Below are 15,364 nucleotides of genomic sequence, written 5' to 3' on the forward strand. Positions count from 1 at the left end.
TTGGTTGAACTCAGCCAGCTCTGCTGAAGGTTGAACTAGAAGACTGGTGGAGGTCCCCTCCAGCCTGAATTTTTCCCTAATTCTATGTTTTATTTAAATCTTGTGCCATTATGTTGTTGAATAAATGGCCTGTACTTCTTTTATGAGGGGAACATTTCAAGTAGTATCAGTACTTTCTTTTAAAACTTTGGTAACTGCATATGCCAATATTTTTCAAATATATTTTAACTTTGCTTTCATTATTTTCCTTAATTTCAGGAGAAAAATAGATTATTAGTAAATATGAATTTTCTAAAGTTATTTCATAAAAAACACTGGCAAAAATCTGTGGAAATACATTGTAAAATAAGCAGAAAAAGTATCAATTTCAAATCACAAGGAATGGAAAGATCTTCACAATGTCAAAAATACTGAAATAATTTAACTAGCTCTGTAATTTCTATAATGCAATAAACATATGCATTACCTGCTGGGTAGAAACCATGAAGACATTTTCCATTTGAATTGAGCGAATTCAATCCCGTAATTTCCATTCTTTGGTGCTCATTTTCCTTAAATTATCTCCTGAAAGAGTTTCTTGGCAAAGATGTTCCCTGGAACAATTCACTTTAAATAAATGTTGCACACACTGCAGAAAAAGTAAATTTCACTTTCGTAATTGCCCCACACGCTCTCGCTACAAACCGTAGCAAGGCAAGAGTGATCCTGCACAAACCCGACGTGCAAGTCTGGACATGTCAGTTTCCAATAGCAAATATTTCTGATTATATACTCCACGGCAACGTGGAGAGGAGAGTGACAGAGTGACAGCAGCCATCATGGAGAGTGACAGCAGCCATCCTGGAGAGCAGCGTGAGCAGGTTAGAGTGGGAGTGCACAAGGGCATGCGAGGAGCAGCAAACAGCAGCTGGTTGCCCTCATCTAGAAAGATGATCATGGTCACAACACAACCAAAAGCCACAGTGAGAAAGAATGTGGGAACTCAGACCGAGCTTCTGTGCAGACATGAACCCATGCAGGTCTCCATCTGCTGTGAATGCCTGAGCCTGGCACTTGTACTGGAAGGAGCCAGTGACAGGGCTTGTGTGCAGTGTGAACAAATACATGATCTGCACAGGCAGGTGGTTGAAGTGAGGGAGGAGGTAGAAAGGCTGAGGACCATCAAAGAATGCAAAAGTGAAATAGATTGGTGGAGCCACACCCTGAGGCAAGGTCAGAAGGAGGAGGCTCTGGAAGAAGTGGTAGATCCCTCCTGTTATCAGACAGAAGGAGGGGACCCACGGGACAGGGAGGTATGGAGAGAGGTCCCTCCTCAGAGAGGCAAGCAAAAACCTTCACGCCCCCCCCAACCCTCCCAATTCCCCTTGAAAAATAGGAATGAGGCCTTGGAACTCCAGGGCCAGGCAAATGAAGATGGAGAGGAAGATTGATCTAGTGAGTCACCTAGGGCTTGTCATTCTCCCTCATGCCTTAGGACTTCTTTAACTAAGAAGAAAAGAAGAGTAATTGTGGTGGGTGACTCTATTCTTAGGGGAACAGAAGGGCCCATTTGTCAACCAGACCCATCCCACAGGGAAGTCTGCTGCCTCCCTGGGGCTCAGATTAGAGATGTTAAAAGGAAATTCTCTGATCTGGTGCAGCCCTTTGATTATTACCCTTTGTTAGTCCTCCACGTTGGTAATGATGAGATTGCAGAGAGAAACCCAAAGGCTATTAAAAAGAACTTGAAGACACTGGGGCGACTAGTTGAAGGCTCAGGAGCCCAGGTGGTGTTTTCATCGCTTCCTCAGGTGGTAGGAATAAATACTGTAAGAGGATGGAAAACACACCTAATCAATATGTGGGTCCCCACTTTAGGTTCTTTGATCATAGTGAAGTTTTTATGGCACCAGGTCTTCAGGTGACAGATAGAACACATCTGACTCCAAGGGGCAAAAGGATTCTTGCAGAGGAGCTGGTGGGGCTCGTTGAAAGGGCTTTAAACTAGGCTCGAAGGGGAATAGGGATAAAACCAGGCTCATTAGAAATGAGCCTTGGCATGGTCTTCTGTCTGCTATCCCACTTGAAGTGGGAAATGGAGATAAATATGATAACAAAAACACAGAGCTCGCTAATGGATTGCTAACCAGGAAGTGGCTGGGTATAGTCAGAAATCAAAAGTGAAAGCTAATTGCTTGACTCCCTCTCTGAAATGCTTATATACCAATGCACGAAGCATAGGCAATAAGCAAGAGGAGCTGGAGATCTGCATTAGGTTGAATGGCTACGATGTAATAGCAATCACCAAAACATGGTGGGACAGCTCCCATGACTGGAACGTTGTCATGGATGGCTATGTACTATTTAGGAAAGACAGAGCAACAAGGCGAGGTGGTGGTGCTGCTCTTTATGTACGAGAGAAACTGGAATGCACTGAGTTCTATCCAGGGAGGGAGGCAGAATAGGTTGAAAGCTTGTGGGTAAGAATTAAGGGACAGGCAATTGAAGATGAAGCTGTTGTGGGTGTCTACTATAGACCCCCAACCGAAGACAAAGATGTTGATGAGGTCTTCTACAGTCAACTGGAAGTAGCCTCTAGATCACTCTCCCTAGTACTTCTGGGTGATTTCAATCACCTTGGTATTTGTTGGAAAGCCCACACAGCAAAGCAGATTCAGTCCAAAATGTTCTTGCAGTGCACTGATGATAATTTCCTAATGCAAGTAGTGTAAGAACCAACAGAGGAGAGAAGCACTGCTAGACCTTATATTAATGAATAAAGAAGGTCTGGCTGAGGACATTAAGGTTGGGAATAGCCTTGGTGACAATGACCATAGCATGGTGGAGTTTAATATTTTACAAGGAAAAAGAAGCGGGGCAATAAGTATGATTACAACCCTGGACTTCCATAGGGCTAACTTTGGACTCCTCAAAGATCTACTTGCAGGAATGCCATGGGCCAAAACTCTGAAAGGAGAGGGAGTCCAGGAAAGCTGGCCAGTTTTTAAATACCACTTCGTCCAAGACCAAGATAGATGCATTCCTTAAAGTAGAAAATTGGGCAGAGGTGGTAAATGACCTGCGTGGATAAGCAAGGATCTTCTGAAGAAAGTCTCATGAAGAAAGAAATGTACATTTAGTGGAAGAAGGAACTTGTCACTTGGGAGAACTACAGGGAAGTTGTTAGGGTATGTAGGAAGGCAACTAGAAGGGCCAAAGCCCTCTTAGAACTAAAACTGGCAAAGGAAGTAAAGGAGAACAAAAAGAGCTTCTTCAAGTATACCAGTAGTGAAAGGAAGAATGAGGAAAATACAGGCCCACTGCTGAATGAGGTGGGAGCCCTGGATTTTTCTCTAGACAGCTCCAGACCTCAGGCTGAAGTAATGTCCAAGATATAACTGAGCACTCATGCAGCAAGTGGTTGGCTGGAGAATCTCAACTTGAGAGTAACCTCTGACCAAGGCTGACCTGAGAGCATTGACCTCAAGACAGAGTTAATAATGGACAGATTCATATTACTTCCACCAAAATCATTGCTTATCAGGCTGGCCCTTTTTGTGTCACGGCCCTTTCATTTTCTCCTTGATTGTCTGCATTTAATTCTTGTCTCTTGTCTTCTAGTGTGTAAAATACTGTTCTATTTTATTCTATGTACTAAAATATCTTGTTATGAGATTAGCAAATGTGTCAGTAACTATGCCATGTCAACATCAAGTAATTCTTTCTACTGAAAGTATTTCCTCCTAAAAATGTGAGGAAAAAAATTGAAATCCTTTCCACTGAATTAATTTAATGCAAATGGAAACATATACATAGAAGATACAGTTTATAAGTCAAAATACACATATAATACAATTTGGCTTAGATCTTTCTTTGTGTCAGCAAAATGGAACTACTGGTTCCAGGTTTCTTCTTCGTTCTGAATATCAGTATTTTAATTATTTTTTCCTAAAAATATCATATTTTTTTTATTCCCCAGGTTTTTTTCCTTACTCAATGTGTGTTTATACATATATATATATATATATATAAATAATTTTTTTTTTTTTCCAAATGTTATAGCACATACCAGGATTTGTTAGTAAAATCTGGGCCTTTCCTAGATTATTAACAAAGTCAGGAAATGAGATGTGGTTTAGAAACCATCTTTGCAACACTTAAAAACATTCCAAATTGCTCAGTTATGTGATCATTTTACCCAGGTTTCATGTTATGTGAAATGTTTAGAAACAACTTGATTTAATTTTTCAGGTAAAGCTTTATTAGGCTGAGAGAAATGTTGTTATAAAGTATAAATGTTGATCTTCAGCTTGCTTTAATAAGTACGATGAAGTCAGTATGGTTATGTTTCCTTTATCCAGCTGAGACTCTGACCTTCAATATAACATTTACCTCATTTTCTTCATCCACTAATTACTCTAGGCTATAAAAATGGTTTGTCTGGCAACATTTAACCTTGACAAATCTGTGTTGTTATTGATCTTAATTTTATTGTCTTTGAGATGTTCAAAGATAATTTTCCTTATCAGGTGTTGTGTTTTGGATTAATGTACTTTAAAAAATGGTAATCGCAAAGAATATTCCTTTTTTTGAAAATTACTGGTGCACTTCTGTTCTTGTTCCAGTCATTTCCCAGTGCTCTCATCTTTTAAATAGTAACTGCCCAGCATTTGGTAAGTCTTTTAGCTGGCTAAGACATAGTTTGTATTTCCTAACTGTTTTGTCTTTAGCCTTAAGTAACCATATGATGGAATTCTACAAAATTAACAACCTTTTTACTTTTTAGAGAAACACTTTATGAAGGTGTTCATTGTTTTGGTCTCAAATTGTCACTTAATTACATGCATGTTCTCAGTTCCCAATTGATTTTTTCCCAGGTTTTCTGTCTTGCAGTCATTAAAGTCAAGGATAAGGATGTTATTGACTTTATTGATGCAGAAGAGAACCATTTCTCTTAAAAAAAAGAAAAAAAAAAAAAAGGAGAGAAAACCTGAATTCTCTGAAACCTCAGTTCTCTTTAATCTCAATGACTAATTCACACCATACACACAAATTCATCCAGTTTACACTTATTCCACACTAATAACAAACAGTTACTGAATGTAACAGTTTCTGAGTAGTCTTGGCTATGTTTCCTCATCCTCCGCCCCTGCTGTATATTTTATTACTGTTGCTGTCCCATTGTGATTTGAAGTCACACCAATGGAATAATCTCTGTTGAGGCTACATGTACTCTTCACAGCCTCCATTTTGAGTACAGCTACATTCTGCTTTACCTTAATTATCTTCCACTCATTGCAGAGTCACAGAATGGCTGAGGCTGAAAGGCACCTCTGGAGTTCATCTGGTCCAAACCCCCCTGCTCAAGAAGGGCCACCTATTGCAGGCTGCCCAGAACCGTGTCCAGTCAGCTTTGTAATATCCCCGAGGAGGAAGACTCCAAAACCTCCTTGGATAACCTGTTTCAGTACTGTCACAGTAAACAAGTGTTTCCTGATATTCAGAGAGAAGGTCCCATGTTTCAGTTTTGGCCCATCACCTCTGGTTCTGGCATTGAAAAGAGCCCAGTGATGTCCCCTTTGCCCTTCAGGTATTTAAATACATTGATGAGATCCCTCCCTGAGTCTTCTCTTCTCCAGGCTGAACAGTCCCAGCTCTGAGATTACTCATAGGAGAGATGCTGTGGTCTCTTGTGGTCTCACTCTCTGACCATGAGCAAACAATGTGCTCTTGTGGCCAAGAAAGCTAATGGCATCCTGGGGTGCATTAAGAAGAGGACAAGAGAGGTTATCCTCCTCAATTACTTTGCCCTGGTGAGACCATATCTGGAATACTGTGACTAATTCTGGGCTCCCCAGCTCATAAAGGGTAAGGAACTACTGGAAAGAGTCCATAGTAGGGCCACAAAGATGATTGGAGGAATGGAGCACCTGCCCTATGAGGAAAGGCTGAGAGAGCTGGGTCAATTCAGCCAGAAGAAGACTGAGGTGGTATCTCATAAATGCTTATAAATATCTAAGGGGAGGCTGTCAGAAAGATGGATCTAGTCTCTTTTCAGCAGTGCCCAATGACAGGACAAGGGGAAATGGGCACAAGCAGGAACATAGGAGGTTCAAGTTAATGATAAGGAAAAATTATTTACTGTGAGAGTAACCAAGCACTGGAACAGGCTGTCCAGAGAGGTTGTGGAGTCTTCTTCTTTGGAAACAGTCACACCCCATCTGGACATGTTCCTGTGTGATCTACTGTAGGTGATCCTGCTCTAGCAGGAGGGTTGGACTAGGTGATCTTCAGGGGTCCCTTCTAACCCTGACCACTCTGTGACTCTGTGACTTTTGATCATCTTCTTGGCTCTCTGTTGGACTCTCTTCAGTATGATCATGTCTCTCTTGTGCTGAGGAGCCCAGGACACAGCACAATACTCCAGGTACTCACCCATGCAGATCAGAGGGAAGGTTTGCCTATCTTGACCTGCTGTCAATACTTTGTCTAATGCAGGCCATGATACTAATGACCAACTTGTTTTTCACCAGGAACTCCAGCTGCTTTTCTGCTAAGCTGCTTTCCAGCTTAACAGCCCTTAGTATATGCTGGTGCCTGGGCTTGTTTCTCCCCAGGTGCAGGACTTTGCACTTTGCTCTTCCCCTTGTTGATCTTTGTGAGGTTCCTGTCAGCCCATTTCTCCAGCCATTTCTCTCTGCTGGCTTTAAAACCTCAGTCCTGCACCTGCTAATGCTGGTGGGATTTCCCCCATTCACATCAAAGAGACCCTGGACAAGTTTTTAGTTTCTTAATCAAACTTTTCAGAAACCAGTTACCTATGCACTCCTACAATGAGTAAATCTGCCCCCTGTTCTAATGAATCAGAGTAGCTTCTGGTTGCCAGCTTCCTGATGATTCTCAAATCAGCACTGAGCAACACAACAAACTCCACTAGAGTAAATGGAAAGACTCCCCATTGTTTTCCATCAGTGGAAGCTTGATCAGGACCCCACTGGGTAGTACTGCAACTTGGTAGCCTGAATAAAAAATATTTTATACATTTTCTTAGGTGGATTAGAAAGTATTTTTCATTTCATGTAGGAGGATATTTAGGTGAATTTTTAAAGCAACATTTTCCTCTAATTTCTAAGCAAAATAAAGGTAACTTCTGCTCTCATATGTTTACCAGATTTAAGTTACTCACCTCTCCAAAGTCCAAGAATGCAGGCTTTCCTGTGCTGTTCCTTCAATTACTTCATGGTTAGAGGCGAAAGGTTGATGCATCCAGGGGCCAAAGGGTGATTTACTCTGCACAGTTACCACAGCTAAGAGAACCCTTGGCTTATTTAGCAGAAAGATGGGTATCTGCTAACAAAGAGGCAGCAATTTTTGAAAAACTGTGAAGAAATGAGTCACATTTTGGGCAGCCCCCAAAGATCATATTTAAAGTGAAGGACACTTCAATTTGAAGAACATAGCCCCTGTGATCTAACAGCAGCAGTGACTTCAGTAGCAGTTTTGGGAAGTAACAGGTTTCCTGATCACTTTGGGAGATGTGGGAAGTGGATCTTCAGTGAATGCATTTATATAATCTCAAATAGCTCAGCTATAATCTCACATAGTTGCTATGAACACCAACATTGCTTCATTCCAGAGAGGGGATCACCATCCAGACCTTCCATACTATCTTAGGGGCAACACATCTTGAATTCAACTGCTTCTCTCTCTCTCATCCAAACTCCTCTGCAAACCTCCATCCAAACCTCCTTTATCTTGAGGTAAATTAAGTTAATCTCTTCCAGGATGCAGCAAAGCACTGCTAGTTGTCCTAAACAGACTAGGCCATAGAGAAACCAGTAATAACTCCCTACTTCTGAGCTTCCACATGCTGGATGCTTTGAACTGTGAAAACTGCTTTCCAGTGAAAAAGCCTGTCCAGGAAGATGCTCAGTGGTGGGAGCAAGATATTCCTCTTCAGACCTGGAATGAAAGACCATAGAACATGGCTAAAGGTGTCAGAATGAAAACTAGTTTAGGTACATATTTTTTATCACTCTGGTAGTTTTTCTTTAATTGACTGATTGCACAATCACAGCAAAATTAGTATCAAAGAAGAAATAATCTAAATAAGATTCATCTGCTTATACTATTACTTAAGCCTTCTGCTGCTTGAAAACCTAGCTTTGTGAATACTGACATCAGATCAATACAGAGGTTTCCAGTATTAATATATATATATTCATATTTAATTAATATATATAATCAGGCCAGTCTGATTAACAACAGTGTTATACTTGTCTATTGACACACTGGATTACTGCCCATGTGCTGAAATAGCCTTAAATAACCAATCAATGAAATCCCAGGGTACTAACATATATGCATCAATACAAACATTAAAGCCTTCAGCTTATTTCCCCCAAGAATACACCTCATTGGTTCAATTACTACAGTATTTTCCAAGAGGAGCCTATCAGAAACTGGAATAAAAGGCTGTGCAGCTACAAGCAGGAAGCTTGAGTGATATGACAAAACTTCTTTCACTGGCGTGACTGACCCATGGAACTGCATACATTCTCAAAAGATAATAAACACAAAGATGAAAGAAGAGATTACAAACTGCAATATTTTTCTTATTAGCACAGTAAGAAACCCACTGATGAGAACAGACCTCAAAAGCTGCATGAACAATGAGGAATGAAAAACAGTGTTTAAGTACAGTATTAGAAAAATATGGGAATGAAGTAACTTCAGGGCAAAGATCATTAATAGCAAAATCAAGCACAATTTTCACATAGATTTTTTTCCAAGATGGCAGCTGCTCTTAGGAGCTGATCCAAAGCCTACTGAATTCAATGGAAAGATTTAACTTCAATGGACTTGGGATCATTTTAACTTTTGGCTGAGAGAGTCACATTACTCCAAGTTAAAAGAGAGAAGACTTGGCAAATGATAACTGGGGTTACAGCACCTTTAGGGTCAAAAGACTGAATTGCTAGACCAATTCATCCCTGGTGTGATTCCACCATACCCAGATGATTTGCAGAGTCAGTTTTGTACTGACCAATGATGCCATTTGCAATTTCCAATGAGTTCAGTGTGTAAGTCAGGGTAGAATTTGACCCAGTGGATGCAACTGTACTCTAAAGTTTAGTTAATTTGAATACAATAGTCCTATTCGTTTAAATCACTGCAGAAGTTTTTCTTAACACATTAAAAGGCTATATTTTATGACTATAACCTCACAGCTATGAAATATAGCTCTCCAATGATATAACTATGAGACATAACTTTCTTCCCAACAGCTGCTGGTGGGAATTTTGCTGTTTCTGAAATAAATATTATATGGATACATACCATACATGGAGGAAAAGAGACAGCAATAGGAAATACAATGAGCTGACTCAAGATATGTTATTTATTTGCATACATTATTAATGATCTCATAGCTCAGAAGTGGTGGAGGGAACCTGAGCCACTTGTGAATTATGAAAGGTCATCAATAACTCATAGCAATATATGACACATCCATTCAGGTCATCCAGACTTCCTCCATGCTTGGATCTGTTTATCTAACACCAGTTTTAGTTTAGTCTATACTGTGTGTTGATTTCACAGTACATCATGTAGCAATGAGACCTCTTGGCTACGCTCCCATGTAAGATGACTAAGTTTGAAGTACAAGAGAACCTGAAACAAATTTTCAGAATATCAGTTGATTGAACTGAACCACTCATAACTACTTCCAATGACATATGTGATCATTAAGTAACTTAGACACAAATATATCAGATTGGGGGTGTGCACATGCATCTGTAAAAACACACATTTCATACAGCTGAAAAATCAAAACTTTTTCTTATGCTTGTATCTCTCCCTAAGAAACCAAAAGAGCAAACATGCAACAGAGATTACTTTGATAGTAATATCAAAAGACAGTCAATACTACAGAGGTTAGCATAGTATAAGAATGATATTAACTAAAATACAGTTTTTCACTATCTGAAGAAAGCTAAAAGACAAATTTTGTTCTCAGTTGCATCTGAAACTGAACAATTAGGTATGATCCATATATAGACAAGGGTATAACATACCTCTGCTATTCTCAAAAATTGTGCAGGCTACAGTTGTACATGTTTTAATTATAGTTACTTTCAGACAGCTCTCAGGACCATAAACCCTATGTGAAAACACGATTCTGAAAAAAATATGAGTTTAAATTGGTTTTGTTCAAGGAATCTTAATAAACTTAGAAAATACTAAACTCCCCTGCTATTTCCTCTAATCCTGTTGGTAGTACTCACTATATCAAACTGGCCAGGCACTGCCACTAACTGACTGCCAGAAGTTCATGGTGATACCCTGGAGCAGAGCTCATTTCTTAAAGCACCAAGCACCCATATGTTTATTACTCCTTGAGCTAATGCAAACTCAATGTGGGAAATACATGGCACGTGGCACACCACAGGGAGCTGTGGTGAACACACATTTTAGGCCGTGCTACATACTTGTAAGATGTCTAATGTTAGCACTGTCATCACTACTCACACGTGCAAATTCTCCATACAGATCAGTATCCAACAGCTATATGGAAAGACAAGACACATTTTAGTGACCTTCAAATGTGCTTTTTGGGATGGCTGCAAGCACTTAGGCCCATAGACAAGCAGCCCACCTGGCTCTATCTTAGCCCAAATGCTACATAAACTATTTTGTAGTGTTCTTACATCAACTTGGCACAGAAAAAAAAAGAAAAAGTCTCCAGACTAAAATCCTCTGCCTCAAATAACACGTGTGATGTGAGAAGTGCTCAGACAGAAACTGAAGTCATTTATCTGCACAGTTGTTCTCCCATCTGACAAAAAATGTCCAGGCCAAAAAGTCTTTGATATCAAAGAAAAACTAATCCCACTCACGCAATTCTTTGTCTTTTCAACTGCTTTAATCAGACTCTCATGGTAAGTCATTTCACATTTTGTACATGAAATAGAACATTTTGTTTATATACCAGAACATGACACAAACATCACTTTCGTCAGGGCAGGAGAACAGCTCTCAGGCAAGCAGCAGCACAAAGCAACCCTTTCTAAAGGCTGCTGAACACTACCACATCTCAAGAGAAAGTGAGTGTTAACTATTTACTACTAGAAGAGGGAAGAAAGTGTGGTGCTATTTTTTTGTTTGTTTGTTTGTTTGTTTGTTTGTTTGTTTTGTTTTGTTTTGTTTTGTTTCCTGAACAGGACAGGTAACTTTCTCAAGGTTAAACTAAAACGACTGCTTGTAACATGACAACTTTATTCCCTCCCATTGAGTGGGTTCTCCTCTGAGGACTCCTAAGGATACTCCTGGACCTGAACCCAACTGAGATATCATTGTGAATCCTTGATCTCTGCTGAAGACATATGAATCAGCCTGCCACTGTAAACAGGGTGGCAGTGCTGAGGACCTAACACTCTTCATGTAGACACAGAAAAATTACTTCTGACTCATATGAGACATACATTCATCGTTAGCTATGGTAAAAGGTGAGAGCCATGTCTGTCTCTTTTAGAAGATGGGTGTTTCCAACCAGTGGCATCCTTCCCAAAAGAAGAAAATTGTTAAATGATTAGGCCACAGTCAGAAGAATGACCTTTAACTGATTGAAGATTAAAAATATTGAATATAAATAAGTAGAAACCATCAGTAACTGAGGTGAGTAACAAAAAATAATGGACAATCCCCATCACAAATGCCCAGAGCTGCATAATTTTGCTACTGAAGAGAACCACCGGATTTAAAACTAGAAGGGGATGTTTAGGATGGCTGAGGTTCTCCCAGAATGTGTTTCCATACCTGAAGTGTTTCAGAGAGTATTAAATATAGGGTAAAAAACGAGCATATCTGCTCTTTCAACAGAATGCCCACTGGTCCTAAGCATTTAAGCCAGCTTAGAATACCAGGCTATATTTAAGCTGCCTCTTACCCCATGAGAGGATGATCTTCTGGGACCAAAGGGAGATAATTTACAGAGCTCTAGAGAAGCTCAAGTTTCAGCTACCAACATTGCTTCTAGTCCAGGGATAAATTGAGGCCTGAAGGCTACAGTGCTTCCCACAAGACTCCAGCTCTTCAGAGCCAGTGTAAAAACTGTGAGTAAAAAAAAAAAAAAAAAAAAAAAAAGGCAAAGAGCATATTGTTTTACAGTTAACACTTCTTCCAGTTATTGCATGAGCACACTGAATTCAGATGAGATCCTAGGAACCTGATTCTGACATCACCACATTAAATATATTGCTCTATCTCTGTCAATTTAAATAAAATCATTGCTGATTTATCCTACCATTAGATCAGAGTGAGGCAAGTGAACTGTTCAATATGACTTCAGAAATCAGGTGCTCTGAGCACAGTGTTGACGGGTTCTGTGAACGCACTTAAGCACAACAAAACAGAATACACCAGAGCCTGACTAACATGATCCTGGCATGAGACCAGCATCTAAGCCTTGTTTTTCTCATCCATACATCACCACCACATTTTTCAAGTGCCACTGCCATTAAGTTAAGATACAGAGCAATCCATCATTTAAAGCCATTACGTAAACATTTTTGGGTCAAAAAAGATGACCTTTCATATAGCTAGGTCTGAAAAGAACACTTTCTCAATGTGGCAAAGGGACCTAAGAAGAGGAATGCAACACACTATCAAATAACTCTCTGAGCTTCATCACTAATTAATTCTGATTTCCACTGGTTTTATTCTTCATGATTAACTGAACTTTCAAACAGATCACAACAATTAACTCATCTTCATATCACCTACAGCCGCACCACAATAACCTCAGTACCTCATTTCTCCTCACTGCAGGACTCCTCAGTCCTTTAACAACATCCTTATGCCCTTTCTTCTCTCCCTTCTCCTACCCACATCTTTCAACAGCTTTGTCTAGCTTGCTGGTGGGTCACCAGGACTACATGGACATAGTTTGGCTGGCCAGAACACACATTGGTTGCTGGTTTAGCAATCAAACACTTTTCTACAGCCCATCTTGGTGTGGTAGCTGCTCTCTGACAAATTCTGCCCCATGTCTCCTTTGGAAGGAGAAGACAGGACATGAGGGAAGTCAGATAAGTGAGGATCCTTGTGCTCTTTCATGATGCATTTCACAGACTTTTTTGCAGAAACTTTGCATATTGAAGACTTAATTTTCTGTTAAATCTTGATGAAATTAACAAACAAATTGAAGCATTCACTGTGAGGAAAAGGGCCAACGTACACACCTGCAATATGACTACATAACATTGTGTCCTTACTCTAAGAACTACTGCTGATATCACACAAACACACATGTAGTCCTAATAGAAAGCAGTAATTTTCTCACACAATTTCTGGGTATGTAATTTTCATGGAACTGCTCAAACTGTAAGTTAATGCACCATTCAAGCTGATAAAGAAAATCTGATAGTTGCAGAGATAGTTAAGCTAGTATAACTTCCTTCCACTAACTGAAATGATGAAATGAAATCATCTTGGTCAATAGAATGAGATTTTCTTTATCTGCTCTTAATTTGTCAAATCTGAAAATAAAATTATCAGGGCCAGGGAATACCTGGGGTCTCTTTAAAGTCTCATTCATGCATCATTTAGAGGAAGAAAAGTGTACATTCAGCAGAAGGATGCACAATCTCCTGTTAGCAATAAAGTTCTGGTGCTTTTGCAAGTCCTGATGTCAGTAATTACCTTTCAACTCTAGAAAACCTCTTCTGTACTCAGGCCTTTGCTGATGTCATGAACACTTGCTGTTCATTGTTCAAGCCATAGGTGCTGCAACTGTTCCCAACCCCTTTGGATTCTAGTCAATGTTTTTGACATCCAGGGTTTTTCTCCATCTAATTTATTCAGGCATTTGTAACAGATGAAGGAATGACAACAGCTGATAACGACAACAGCAGAGAGGAACACCAGCTGAATAAGTTAATTCACAAACCAAGTTAAAAATCAGACTCTTCTGGCTATTACCTTCCTCTCCTTTGGTTTCAGCATGAGTTTTAGTAACCATGCTTCTCACAAACCCCCTAGAGTCTGCAAATAATACTTTGAAGTTAAACCACTTAAAATTGAAGTAACAATATTTTAAACATAGTCTATTGTCTCCATCTTCTAGACAGCTGCTGCTAAAAAGTGGATGGTGTGGAAGCGGAGAGGAAAACGGAACAACCAATTATTTTTGGTTCATAAATCAGCAAAATTCAACAGAAGCACTGTGTATAATTACAAATTAAGCATTCCAAAGGTGTACAGTATTTGTTCCTGTTCATGCTACTTCATGATAGTGAATGTTTGGAAATACCCACCAGTTCTTTTCACCCCAGCAGGCACTAAGGCTATTAGTCAACATGCCAGAATGCTTTATTACTACCTGGAAGTTGGGCCAGTCCATCTGTACTCTTACTTGAAGATGGAGAGTTGTCTTCTGGTAATTAATACATTTCCACCTTTGTTTAATTAAAGAGATCCAGTGCATTCATTCTCTTTTAAAAAGAAATGTGGAGCTTTGCAATTTCTCCAGATTGGGGCTGTGAAAGAACTTCAAACATCAGAATAATTTTCTAAAAGTAATGAGTTCCTTCGTTCTAGTGGGTGCTACAGACCTGGTAATAAAGCATCTTTGCTGAAAACTGCTGTCTGCAGACTGATTCATTCTGATGGCATGAGAGAGAGATTCAGACTGGGAGTGCTCTGCAGGGAATCTGTGACAGTCTTTCATCAGCAGCATACTCTTGACTTATAAAAACAAAAACAAAGGCATATTGTGAAGATAGTGGAGCCTCATGGCTGGGCAACAGTGTTTTAGCTGAAGCTTTCAGACTCAAATACAACAGTGTGCTTGAGAAAAGGGTGCCATACAAACCTAAAATCAAGTGTGAGATTTCTGTCTCCATTGCTGTCTGTACAAATCAACTAAATCTCAATTATTCTCCCGAAAGGCATCTTGAGGATTTTGCTTTTCTCTTAACAGACCCACTCTACTCCTTTGAAGTGGCAAGCAGAGACCGTGGCTTGCCTCTCTGGGGTAATATGTACAATGAATGTGTTCACAGACAACTACCTCCTTTCTTGCCATATCTGCAGGGTACTTGCACCAGATTCTTGTTCAGATCATACCAGTGTAGATCTTGAACAGTTTTGACAACAGTCATTATGGTCTTTCAGCTGAGGAGAATAAGTGTCCAACAGACTCCAACAGGAGACAGGCCTAAGTCCGCAAGACTTTATTGTAAAGGCACCTGAGAGAAGCATCTTCAAAAAATAATCCCAGGCCACTGAGCTCCTAACCTACATGACCTTGCTAGGTTCTCCAAACCAGTCAGAACTGGAGAAGAGACAGAAGCTTGGGCTAAAACCCACCTTCCTTTTGCTTTGC

The 15,364-nt window shown here is 39.9% G+C and overlaps 1 long non-coding RNA gene across 3 annotated transcripts in view; it reads right to left on the reverse strand.

The window, feature by feature from the left end:
* LOC127386195 (uncharacterized) overlaps positions 1-15,364 on the reverse strand; it is an 81,658-nt gene that overhangs the window by 26,635 nt on the left and 39,659 nt on the right. For 2 of the 3 annotated variants that reach the window (XR_007889828.1, XR_007889829.1), the window contains exons 2-3: positions 7,166-7,941; positions 467-593 (exon numbers count right to left, since the gene is read on the reverse strand). This is a non-coding gene — a long non-coding RNA (uncharacterized LOC127386195). The remainder of the gene's footprint in view (positions 1-466; positions 594-7,165; positions 7,942-15,364) is intronic. The other variant, XR_007889830.1, reaches the window with a different exon arrangement.

This window comes from Apus apus, chromosome 1 (assembly GCF_020740795.1).
Source record: "Apus apus isolate bApuApu2 chromosome 1, bApuApu2.pri.cur, whole genome shotgun sequence".
Classification (NCBI taxonomy): domain Eukaryota; kingdom Metazoa; phylum Chordata; class Aves; order Apodiformes; family Apodidae; genus Apus; species Apus apus.